At 31.9% G+C, this 14,301-nt stretch overlaps 1 protein-coding gene and 1 long non-coding RNA gene across 3 annotated transcripts in view; one reads left to right on the top strand and one right to left on the bottom strand.

The window, feature by feature from the left end:
- Positions 1 to 14,301, bottom strand: part of LOC143229674 (uncharacterized) — a 117,821-nt gene that overhangs the window by 67,509 nt on the left and 36,011 nt on the right. The gene's annotated exons all lie outside the window — the stretch shown is intronic.
- The window catches only part of LOC143229684 (uncharacterized), a 39,976-nt gene continuing 28,697 nt past the window's right edge, over positions 3,023 to 14,301 (top strand). The window contains exon 1 of the long non-coding RNA XR_013015999.1: positions 3,023 to 3,747. This is a non-coding gene — a long non-coding RNA (uncharacterized LOC143229684). The remainder of the gene's footprint in view (positions 3,748 to 14,301) is intronic.

The raw sequence follows: 14,301 nt of genomic DNA, 5'->3' as shown, positions 1-14,301 counted from the left end.
AAGCCATTTTAAGACAGTTTAAAATTATTCATGATAATAGCTTCAAAATAAAAATGCAGAATTAACAGTTATAATAACTTACTTGGATACTTAGGGTATCCAAGAGTTGGCGGTGGGTGGTGATGACTAGCTGCCTTCCCTCCAGTCTTAACACTGCTGAATTAGAGACGAGTAGCGTGAAGCTTTGCGTAAAAATTAAAAAAAAAGTCAAAATATTATATTTTATTTTAGTCAGCATTTTCTAGTCGTAGTTTTCATTTTCTTGGGGTGTGGGATTTCTGCGAACACTGTTTTAATGTTGGTGATATAAGTTGTTTTCACTGTATTCATACTTTGTAGACCCTATGGAAACTTTACATGTTTTGAAGTCAGTCGTGACATTTTGTCTACACTAAGTTATTTTGTCTCTCTTCTGGGAGTCTTCCGGTACGTTAACAACTAAGTTTAGGGAATTACAACACTAAAATCCGGAGTTCGAGTTCCTGCAGTAGATAAATCGCAGACAGCGCATTGTGTGACTTTGGGTCTAAATTAATAAAACACGCTCTCCTTAGATCTTGTTAGTAAAAGAAGGTTTCATCTCTGAAGACTAGAACAGGTTAAACTTACAACACGATATAATTATTTGGCTTCCGTAATTTGTTTCACATTTCCAATGCTTAACTTTGATAGGCTTTGTCTTTTTTGTTAACCAACTTTTCCATCTATAACTAAACACATAAGTGTCATCTGAGTGTCTGTAAAATATCATATCAAATAAACTAAAACAGTCAGTTTCATCCTGGAAAACTTCCCAAATCTTTGTTGCTCATCATATAACCATTGTAATTACATCAAATATTGCAACGTTTCACTCTATGAATATTTTTCCTTAAATCATTACAAGACTGTCCTAAACTCACGCTCAACTTACTATTATATATGTTGTTCCAGAGAGTTAAAGATGGCGCCAATCTGAAGCTGGTTAGAGTTAATTTTAAAAGCCGAAATAAGAAGCAAGATTAATTATGTACTGTTACATATAAGCAGGTATTATATATGACACAGCCACTAATTGTAAGGTATATGGTTAAAAATTGGTCAAACGACTAGATACATGATACACTTGTGAAAGCGTGTTTGATTCATGTCTTGCAATGCATTATACACCTTCGAAATCATGTTTGAGTCATGTGACCACGTGCATCAAACACTTTCTCAAGCACGTCTGAATCATGTTATCACGTGCATTATACGCTTTCGAAATCACGTATGAGTCATGTGACCACGTGTTTGTTTGTTTGTTTTTGTCATTAAGCACAAAACAACACAATGGGCTATCTGTACTATTCCCACCACGGATATCGAAACCCGGTTTCTAGCAGTCGAAGTCCGCAGACATCCCGCTGTGCCACTGGAGGATGTGGAGGCATGACCATAGGAATTGTGGACTTTACGAAGTACGTATAAGTCATGTGACCACGTGCATTATACACTTTAAAAGCGTATATACATGTATGTATATATATATATAAGAAACCGTTGTTACTGACCACTGTCAAAACAAAGAAGCACTAGACAGTTTAATGGGAATGATAATAAAGACGAACTGTTGTTATTCGTTAGTTGTATTTTTTAGAATCGCTAATTCAATAAACATAATTTCTTAACGTACAGAACATTGCAATTAATTAAAGACGTTTCCCTTGTTATGTTACACAGTTCCCCGAAGATGTAATTACTGCCTGTTTACAAAAGCTATATATGTATAATAATATGTCCTTATGTATGTTTTCAATGAAATATCTACCTAATTGCGTGGTTACGTTCAGGATTTTGTGGTACTTAAACACGATATATTTTCTTCAGACTTGAGAAAGGCAGAACTTTGATGATGTACTTTTTGTTTCTGCAGTTTGTTTGGTCCAGTTTAATCCGGAGGCAACAGAAACGTGTACGTGTATGTGTGTATACGTTTGTATTTAAATTAATCGATAGCATGGTGGCACTGATGCAAATTTGCAGCTGGAATAATCTTACAGTCAATTTCCATACGAGACCAAAATCGAACAAGGAAATCGTGTTTGAATTTCCAATTCCTGCCCAATACTATTATATGTAAGACCAAGAAGTAAACATAGAGAAGCAGGTATTAATATATATTTGTACATATGATTATAATATCAACATAGACGTGCTACCTATAGCTTTAATGTTACTATAAGATATAACTGTTATGAAGCACAAAGATTTTCTGTGCTCTGCCTACCTCGGGTATTGAAACCCGATTTTAATCGTTATAAGCTCATAGACTTAATGTCTATCCACCTAGAGTATGTTATAATAATCTGCAAAAATGGAAACTATTGTTAGTAAAACACTAACGGAGCATCTCTTGAGGTCTTTCTCTCTTTCTCACAATATTGTTTTTGTATGTTTTTGAAATTCGTGCAAAGCTACAAGAGGGCTATCTGCGCTAGCCGACACTAATTTAGCAGTGTAAGACTAGTGAGAAGGCAGCTAGTAATCAACACCAACCGCCAACTCTTGGGCTACTTTTCACCAATGAATAATGTGATTGATCGTCACATTATAACGCTCACACGGCTGAAAGAGCAAGCATGTTTGGTGTGACGGGGATTCGAACCCGTGACACTCGGATTACTAGTCGAGCGCCTTAACCACCTGGTCAAGCCGATCCTTGTGTATATTAATCCTCAGTAAACCGCAAAGGTGAGACGTTTGTTGAAATATAAAACATTCTTGTGTGTATGTATAAGATAAAGATGTAGGCCTAGCATAGCAAGATTGTTAGGGCGCTTGACTCGTAATCTGAGGGTTGAGGGTTCATATTCCCATCACATCAAACATGCTCGCCCTTTCAGCCATGGATGTGTTATAAAGGAACGGTCAATCCTACTCTTCTTAATTAAAAGAGTAGCCCAAGAGTTGGCGGTGGGTGGTGATGAGTAACTGCCTTCCCGCTCGTCTTATATTGCTAAATTAGGGACGGCTAGTGAGATACCCTCGTGTAGTTTTGGGCAAAATCAAACAAACAAACGTAAAGTTTGTTTTTTTCTAAGCTTCTTATTAAACTTTACAGACGAAAAGACAATAAATATATGCATACACACATGTTAGGTATGGAATCAGAATCAACGAGAAGAATGTTGGAAGTGGATTACAAGAGGGTTCTTACAAAAGCTCAGCGAAATTCCTAACATCTAACATGTTATTATGGTTAAGCCTTTAAACCTTGCAGAGCATTGCAACAATAATGGAGATAAAGTTCAACGGACATTAACAACAACAACCAAGCACTAAACGGATATAACAGTGAGAACCTTTATGATATTTAATGATGATAATTAATATAATTGATATTATAAAGAAGAGTATTGTCACAGCATCCTGTTTCTTCACACAGTAACCACTGACGAACATTTTATTGTCCCTGGCTTTGAACTTAACCAAGATAATGATCCAAAAACATATTGTCTTGATGGATAACATACATTTAGAGAAAAACTGAAAGAGATTCCTTGACACGATAGTCACTAAATGGCCTGTTTAAAGTCCTGAAACTAATGTAATTGAAAGTTTGTAGAACCGATCGACAAGTAACGTTGCAAAAACGTTGTCACCTAATTTACAGCATTGTTTTTAAGACGGTGGAACTAATATGGAAGGAAATGCTCCTCAAACTGCTACAGTCCATGTTGGATTGATCTGTCAAGATATTAATGCAAGTGGAGGACCTATTATAAAGTAAGTGTTTATTATTCAATTCTTTGTGTTTTAGAATTAATTTTTTATATCTAAAACAGAAATTAATCCGCTCATTATACACCGTCGATAAAATAGTCTGTTCCAGACCCGATAGGAGACTCAATATTGTTTGTAAGTTTGTAACTTTTATATATAAATCGTTTATTTGTAATAACCGTTGTTCTAAATCGTATTGTCGATCGTATATTAAAATATATTTGTGTTAACGAAGTAAAGTACGTGTATCAACTTTATCGGCAAATATCATAAATTGGATACATACCGGTATTCAATTAACGTCTAAATCGAAATTATAATTTAACTCAGTTTCAAGCTATTGGAAATGGTAACACGTAACAGGATGTGTATCTATACATATATGTACGCATATATGTGTGTTTATAGATGCCTGTGTACGTATGTATACTTGTTAATAAGTGAGAGTGTAGACTCCTCAAGATATTTCTAATCAGTTCATTACTGACAATTTAACACAAAAGGGGGCGCTTTTGCAACTACGATTCTAAAGCGTCAATGTCGCAGTTTATCTGTTACATCAGTGCTAATCATATATTTTATCTTACATTGTAATCTTTACATCAGTCAGCCAGTTCACTGCTTGTTTTATTCTGTTTTATCTTATCAGCATATTGCGTTAGTCCGTCCGCCCGTGTTTTTAGCTCCATGATAGATCTCTCTTCTTGTCTCTTTATCTGATCACTCTTTCAATCTATTTCGTTATCTACACGTCTCTAATGTTCGTGTTATTAGTGTATGCTGCATAGTCTCACCACTCTACGCACTAGCAAACGCCATGTGGTTCCCACTACAAGTATTGCACTCCAGTTTTCCCCTATAGACTACTTAATAATGAGAGTATTTAGAAGATACGTTACGACACATGAAGTACACGTATATATATTATCATTATAAAGAAACCCACTCTTTATATGTGTTTAAAAATTAACCACTATATACTTATCATGTTTCTCTAAGAAACATAAAATAACAGCTTTGACCAGGATAGTCACAAGTACAGCAATAAGATAATATTATTATTACCACTCGGTAGGATCTAAGGGGTCTTAAAAAAACAAGAAGGGACCATTGTTACGAGGTACTTATAGCCTAAAACTGAAAGGAAAAGTATTTTGATATGTACGTCCTAAACTATAAAGATTGAAATAACAAAGTGAAATCTGGAAATGACGTCATGCACCGAAAGTCAGATGTATTATTTTCTTAAAGGTAGCAATCATTCTATTGTCAAGTATATTAGTTGCAAGTCATTACATTAGCTATAAATATACACAATATTTCAAATAAAATATACACAATATTTCAAATAAAATATACACAATATTTCAAATAAAATATACACAATATTTCAAATAAAATATACACAATATTTCAAATAAAATATACACAATATTTCAAATAAAATATACACAATATTTCAAATAAAATATACACAATATTTCAAATAAAATATACACAATATTTCAAATATAAAATAAATAAAATATACACAATATTTCAAATAAAATATACACAATATTTCAAATAAAATATACAACAATATTTCAAATAAAATATACACAATATTTCAAATAAAATATACACAATATTTCAAATAAAATATACACAATACAAATAAAACAATATCAAATAAAATATACACAATATTTCAAATAAAATATACACAATATTTCAAATAAAAAATATACACAATATTTCAAATAAAAATATACACAATATTTCAAATAAAATATACACAATATTTCAAATAAAATATACACAATATTTCAAATAAAATATACACAATATTTCAAATAAAATATCAATATTTCAAATAAAATATACACAATATTTCAAATAAAATAATAAAATATACACAATATTTCAAATAAAATATACACAATATTTCAAATAAAATATACACAATATTTCAAATAAAATATACACAATATTTCAAATAAAATATATACACAATATTTCAAATAAAATATACACATATATTTCAATATAAAATATACACAAATCAAATTATCAAATAAAATATACACAATATTTCAAATAAAATATACACAATAATATTTCAAATAAAATATACACAATATTTCAAATAAAATATACACAATATTTCAAATAAAATATTTCAAATAAAATACAATAATATTTCAAATAAAATATACACAATATTTCAAATAAAATATACACAATATTTCAAATAAAATATACACAATATTTCAAATAAAATATACACAATATTTTCAAATAAAATATACACAATATTTCAAATAAAAAATATACACAATATTTCAAATAAAAATATACACAATATTTCAAATAAAATATACACAATATTTCAAATAAAAAATATACATATTTCAAATAAAATATACACAATATAAAATATACACAATATTTCAAATAAAATATACACAATATTTTCAAATAAAATATGCCAATATTTCAAATAAAATATACACAATATTTCAAATAAAATATACACAATATTTCAAATAAAATATACACAATATTTCAAATAAAATATACACAATATTTCAAATAAAATATAACAATATTTCAAATAAAATATACACAATATTTCAAATAAAAATATACACAATATTTCAAATAAAATATACACAATATTTCAAATAAAATATACACAATATTTCAAATAAAATATACACAATATTTCAAATAAAATATACACAATATTTCAAATAAAATATACACAATATTTCAAATAAAATATACACAATATTTCAAATAAAATATACACAATATTTCAAATAAAATATACACAATATTTCAAATAAAATATACACAATATTTCAAATAAAATATACACAATATTTCAAAATATACACAATATTTCAAATAAAATATACACAATATATTTCAAATAAAATATACACAATATATTTCAATATATAAATATACACAATATTTCAAATAAAATATGCACAATATTTTCAAATAAAATATACACAATATTTCAAATAAAATATACACAATATTTCAAATAAAATATACACAATATTTCAAATAAAATATACACAATATTTCAAATAAAATATACACAATCAAATAAAGATATGCACAATATTTCATAATAAAATATACACAATATTTCAATATAAAAAACAATATTCAAATAAAATATACACAATATTTCAAATAAAATATACACAATATTTCAAATAAAATATACACAATATTTCAAATTTCAAATCAAAAAAATATACACAATATTTCAAATAAAATATACACAATATTTCAAATAATATATATTTCAAATAAAAATATTTCAAATAAAATATCACAATATTTCAAATAAAATATACATTTCAAATAAAAATATATTTCAAATAAAATATACACAATATTTCAAATAAAATATACACAATATTTCAAATAAAATATACACAATATTTCAAATAAAATATACACAATATTTCAAATAAAATATACACAATATTTCAAATAAAATATACACAATATTTCAAATAAAATATACACAATATTTCAAATAAAATATACACAATATTTCAAATATTCCAACTAACGGAGCTTCTTTGTTCAATTTACTATTTATGTCGCTTTGCAAAATACAGTATTATTTCTGTGACGTAAGAAGGGTTAAATCACACACGTATGTACCTACACGCGCACACAATATACTTTTCTTTGTTACATGTAAAAATACACGTAGATGTATATACAGAAACAGCTGCAATTTAAAACCTATGATAACCTAAAATAAATTCTGTGAAACTAAAACTTTGAAGACACAATATACTTAGCGTTTCGTTAACACAACATACGTAACGTTTCGTTAACACAATATAATTAGCGTTTCGTTAAAGCATAAGTCACTGGATTATATTTTGCACGCATACATTAATCGTTATGAAGACTGTTAGGCTTAACTTAATAATTCGAACTTTGAAGAGACAATAAACTTAGCATTTCTTTAAAGCAAAGTTATTATTCGTTACGAGGTTCTCTTCGGATTCTTATACATTTTCAACTTATTTTGTGTTGCAATATTTACACAAATATCATAAACAACTAACTAAAATAATTTGTGAATGCGCAAAATATTCCTTCTCTTTGTATGGGGCTAAAAGTTCAGAAATTCTTTTCTACTCTCACTTATAAATTAATAATTTATATTTGGTTTCTACATGGTGTCTCTGGAATGCTATTACCGTAAACACGTTTTGATTTAGTACAGAACTTAGGACTACTTTATATATATAGTTATATTTTAGGTTGCACTAATGTATCATACTGATAAAAATGAACCAATGCCAGCCTCACCAAGTATATTGTGTCTTCAAAGTTCGGATTATTAAGTTAAGCCTTACAACGCCAACTGAAGTTTTAGTTTCACAGAATTTACTTTAGGTTATCATAGATTTTACATTATAACTGTTTCTGTAAACAGAAACATCTACATGTAAAAATACACTTACTTTTGAACACGACTAATAAACCTTCCAAACAAAAAGGAATACAATAATAACATATTTATTAGTTTGAACAATTTCATTTATTTCCCGATTTATTTTTTTTAAAATAGTAATAAGTTCGAGAACACATTGCTGACTCGATAAGAATTCTCGAAAGACAAGCTTGTACTAACAATCGATATTTCATCATATAAGAACATGTAGAAAGCTAATTAGAAAACTTAATTTACATTTCTGAGGATGAAAACCACCATTCAAAATAATCAGACCTGAACAGTGGAACACACAACCACCAAATATTATAAACTTAGAACTATATACTCGCCATCAAACAATTAGGTTAACAGTTCTTTATTATAATAAAGATGTTACATCAGGAATCAATGTTTTAAATTGATTTTGCTAAAAATATCGATCCCTGGGGTTATTTCTTTACTTCATTTGCTTAGAATTAAGCAGAAAGTTACATAATGGACTATTTGTGCTCTGCCCACTCCGGGTATCGAAACTGGGCTTTTAGTAGTGTGAGACCGCAGACATACCGCTGTGCCACTAGAGAAAGCTTCTTTATGTAATTAAAAACAGATTTGTGATAAAGACATTTTAATGCTAAATAATGTTTTTATATATCTTAGTAGCTTATTGAAAATTGTTTTTAAAGAATAATAACGTTATTTTCTATATTATAAATCTATTCAAATGTGTTATAATTATCTTTAAAAAAGAACACTATTGGTGTGTCGCACCCAAACTCGAAACATCAGGATTAATCGACTTAAAGAATAAAATGGTCAAAATATGACGTCGTCAAACAAAATCTGAGGGTCGAGGATTCGAATCATCGTCACACCAAACCTGCTCGGCATTTCAGCCACGGGGGTGTTATAATGTTACGATCCATCCCACTATTCGTGGTAAAAAGAGTAGTCTAAAAGTTGGCGGTGAGTGGTGATGACTAGCTGCCTTTCCTCTAGTCTTACACTGCAAAATTAGGGACGGCTAGCGCAGATAGCCCTCGTTTAGGTTTGAGCGAAATTCAAAACAAACAACAAAAACAAACTTATTACTTCATTTCACTACAGTATAAAAATATAACATTTGTTTACAAAAAAAAGAGTAATTTTTTTTAAATGTAAAATTACATTACTGACGTTTTCTTAATACATTTAATCAAAATACAATCCGTATAGCAAAATCCAAACTGCTTCAACTCTGACTATAACATTTTGTTAATTCGCAGACCAAGTGCAACTGCAACCGTTCACTTTTTTTTTCAAGTAGTCCTAACAGCTTCTTCTATCGTTCTGTTGGTAACTTATTAATTCCTCCAATGAGAAATATAAACATAATGATAAATGTATCGATACACACGGGGGTGGAGTTAGAGGGGGAGCTAAACGTAATAACGAACTAGTTCATGTTCTTTGTTGTTGTTTGGAATTTCGCACAAAGCTACTCGAGGGCTATCTGTGCTAGCCGTCCCTAATTTAGCAGTGTAAGACTAAAGGGAAGGCAGCTAGTCATCACCACCCACCGCCAACTCTTGGGCTACACTTTTACCAACGAATAGTGGGATTGACCGTAACATTATAACGTCCCCACGGCTGGGAGGGCGAGCATGTTTGGCGTGACTCGGGCGCGAACCCGCGACCTTCAGATTGCGAAGCGCACGCCTTAACGCGCTAGGCCATGCCAGGCCTTGTTCATGTTCTTAACGGCATTATAATAGGATAACGTTAATAGTGATGACTGCTAGTATGTTCAATGTGTGCTTATGACATTGTAGTTAAAAAACAACAACTTGAAAATACGATAAGATGTGCAGAGAATTAATGGCTCTTTATATGAAAAAATAACGAAAAAAAATGAAGCTAAGACGAATTTATCAACGTATATGTGTGCGTATGTTTATACAATGTCTAAGCGAACATATTTCGTACTTAGAAAAAAATACAGAGATGCGGAAACTATTAAATGAAATTGATTTACAGATATATCTTTTGAAGACTGGCATTCTCTAGCGGAGCCTATTGCTGATACTGTATATTTTCTGTAATAGCTCAGCACTTTATCGATACCGGTAAAGGGCACTAAGAAGTGCAATGAAAGGAAACTCTCCTCATTCAAATGTATCGAGTGCCTTTCAGATTTCTTTTCCTTCGCAGTGTTTTTTAATTCATTTTTACTTTCAATCGTGCCTCCATTTTTGTTTTATGTGACGTAACGAGAAACACCCTTTCGAAGGAAGGAAAATGAAACTTTTAAGATATTATCCGAGATAAACCATCGACTTTTCAGGCGGAAAAATAAATGTTATAATAACACACTCGGCGCTACTTCTTCCATCACGAACTGTGAACAGCGTCGTGTTCGTGTTTGTGCAGTATTGCCTCGCATATCGCGGAAGACATTGTAACAAGATTTTGTGAAGTCAGATCATTCATCTTGGCAAACTTCATTGCAGCATGGACATTGGTTCCCAATACAATGTTGAATCAGGCAAACGACACAGACACGCCTAACAGAGCTGCACTGAAGTACCTGGAAGTTATTGATCGAGTAACATCACTCGCTGTACTTCCTTGTTTTTTCGGCCATTTTTTTCCTTCATGAATACAAAATGTTCATTTCGAAATTGTTGTGAAAATATACCCTTCTGACTTTCGAGTCTTCGCCAAGGAAATTAAAATATTTGTTTACAATCTTGCTAACAGTACCACGAGATGCGTCCAGCTTGATTCTTGGGACATATGGTTCTTTTTCGTACTTTACCTGCTTCGTTTTGTGATGAAGAAATTGCTGTGGGTTAAAATTGATGTGGTTTCGAAGCTCGATAGTGTTCTAAATATTTTTCCATGGTAGTTTTCGCACTTTCATGGAAAATACTGAAACGTCCTTTTTCTACATATTCTGACCTTGGGTTCCAGATGCTCTTGTGTGGTAGTTCTCACACTTCCATGGAAAATATTGAAAGTTTCTTTTTTTTAAGTATCGTGACCTTAGGTTTCAAATGCTATTCTGTGGTAGTTCTTACAGTTCCATGGAAAATACTGAATTGTTTTGTTGTAAATATTGTGACCTTAGATTCTGAACCTTCTAACTATTTTGCTATACAAGTATACTTTCTTTAAGGGTTGTTATTTACAATTTCATTGATATATTTGTTATAAAGGAACATTTTACTGTCAAATAGATAAGAAAGCGCCGTAAATAAAATACAAAGGTTCTAAGAATATCGAGCCAAGAATATCCTAGTGGTTAAAATGTCGTACTGCGAACCAGAGATTCCATGGTTTTTGTCTCTTTGCTGTCGGAAAAATAAATCACGCTCTGCACTTTAGGGCCGTCCGTGCGGTATAAGAGAAGTGGTCAAATCACATTACTCGTTTAGAATAGCTCACGAGCTAGCAGTGAGCAGTGTCTTCCCTCTAGAGTATCACTTCAAAATTAGGAACGATTAGATTGAGTATCTTTATGTTTGTTTTTGGGTTTCGCGCAAAGCTGCACGAGGGCTATCTACGCTAGCTATCCCTAATTTAGCAGTGTAAAACTAGAGGGAAGGCAGCTAGTAATCACCACCCACCGCCAACTCTTGGGCTACTCTTTTAACAAAGAACAGTGGGATTGACCGTCACGTTATAACGCCCCACGGCTGAATAGGCGAACATGTTTGGTGTGACGGGGATTCGAACCCGCGACCCTCGATTACGAGTTGAGTGTCTTAATCAGCTGGCCATGCCGGGCCGTATCTTTGTGAAAAATCAAGTTATGTAAGTTGCAACGTACATATCTGTTGTTCATTCCATAACTATTACATTACTTATTATTTCGTTCAGAGAATTCTTGAACTGTTTGGTTGATTGGTTTACAGCAAAGCCACCTTGGGCTATCTGCTATGACCATCGCGGGGACTCGAACTCCTAATTTTGGCGTTATAATTTCATATACTCACTTCTGACCCACCGATACACTTTGCAAGGATTTTATTTGTTTGTTTTAGAGTAAAAGCCATGTTTAGTTATCTAAACGTCCATATGAACTTGCTTGATTCTCGTATTTATAGTTTAAGTGTATATTTTCGCTAAAAAGATAATACAGAACTTGTTTGTTTTAAATTTCGCGCAAAGCTACACGAGGGCTATCTGCGCTAGCCGTCCATAATTTAGCATTGTAAGATTAGAGGGACGGCAGCTAGTAATCACTACCCACCGCCAACTCTTGGGCTACTCTTTTACCAACGAACAGTGGGATTGACCGTCACGTTATAACGCCCCCACGGCTGAATGGGCGATTATGGTTGGTGGGATGGGGATTCGAACCCACGACCTTCAAAATACGAACTGAGCGCCCATGCAAGCATTAATACTACTGAAAAAAAGATGACAGTGAAGGAAAGCAACCCTTTCTTTATTGCAAGAAAATACAAAATGAAAATAAAACTAATATTAATAAAACTGAAGTAAAGAAATCCGCTACTCAATGCACTTATTGGAAAACAATTAGACCGAGTAATGACTGTTTTTCAAACTGTACATTTTCTCTTGTTAGAATGGACTAAACAAAACAGCATCAAGCAACCCTTGATGAAGTCGATACATCAACATTTCGAAGATTTAAATTTAACCCTGAAACTTACTATTTCGACCCTAAAAGTAAAACGGCCTTTGCACGCCAGTCAAAGACATAGAGACAAATAACAATCAGGCTGGTAAGCCAACAGGCTCAGTTTATACAGCAATCAGTTAGCCAAGAAGTCCAGCTTATACGGAAGCCAATGAGCCAACAGCAAAATATCAATAGTAGATTTTCCGATTGTTACAAAAATGTAAGCAAAGTAGTGTACTGTAAAAAGAAAAAAATGTTAGACTTAAACTGTAAGAAACTGTGTTCACTATACATACTTATCAAATATGGTTTCAACGCACATTCTAAATCAGAAGCATTGGTGGATTTGAACATCTGGTGTAGAGATTTCTCACAAGAAATAGATATACTCAAACTTAATCTTAATACAGCCTTCAAGTTATTATTACAGACTTGATAATTAATCGCTATGTTTATCACCAATGTATTCGTCTTTCATAAACTTCCAACTAACCGTCGTGACACATTTTTCAGCATTTAATTTTCTAATGTGTCACAGTGTACTCCAGACAGAAATATTTATATATATGCTACATGAATGTTAAATGATGTAGACAATAAAACGAAACAACAGTGTCTAAAATCGAGCTTTGAGTGATTTCCATGGAAGTGATGACGCTCGCTACAGCCAATCTTGACCATGAATGTCATTCGCAAAGCGGCAGTTACGGTTTCGATAAAGACCCTTCGGACCCAAAAATTCACTGCACTGAAGGTACAGTTAACAAAAGAATAATCAACGCTCTAAAGTCGACGAAAGCTCAAAAGCCAAAGGGTCATGAATTTCCAGCTACACTTTGAAATCAACGACTGATTTTTATGAAGAAAAAAAAAGATAGCTGATATCCCATTCCTATCAGGTTCCGTCTCGACCAACTTCAATAGACATGGACACATCTTTCGTTTGTCTAAACGTGACCTTAAAAGCCTACGTGGATTTTATAAATATACGTTGGAAAATCTGTGATAAGTTTGTTGAGTTCCTACACATACATTTAAATCTCAGTGACACATACTCTGCATGTATTTACAAAGAGCGGTGCACTGTTTTATTTCAGAATTTTCGCACGAGGCCACAATAAGTGCTATCTGTACATATCCGTCCCTAATTTTAGAACTGATACATTAGAGAAAAGCAGCTAGTCATAAGAGCAACCAACAGGACAATAACCGTGGATCGTGGACCTCTTAGATGATGTGTTATCACGAAAACAAATTAACGTAATTAAGACATGTAGTTATTGTATTTGCCTGAATTTAATGAACATAACTGAAATGTAGCGGTTATTCATTTTTTTCTTAGATATCGAAAATGTGTTATTTAATGAAATGTCATAAAACAGTTAACACTTCAAAATTATTTGATGCCTCAGATTGGGTTTGTTTGTGTGTTTTTCTTATAGCAAAGCCACATCGGGCTATC

The sequence above is a fragment of the Tachypleus tridentatus genome, chromosome 1 (assembly GCF_004210375.1).
Source record: "Tachypleus tridentatus isolate NWPU-2018 chromosome 1, ASM421037v1, whole genome shotgun sequence".
In the NCBI taxonomy this organism is placed as follows: domain Eukaryota; kingdom Metazoa; phylum Arthropoda; class Merostomata; order Xiphosura; family Limulidae; genus Tachypleus; species Tachypleus tridentatus.
The sequence above is the reverse complement of the archived record's forward strand: the minus strand, read 5'-3'. Positions and strand labels throughout refer to the sequence as shown.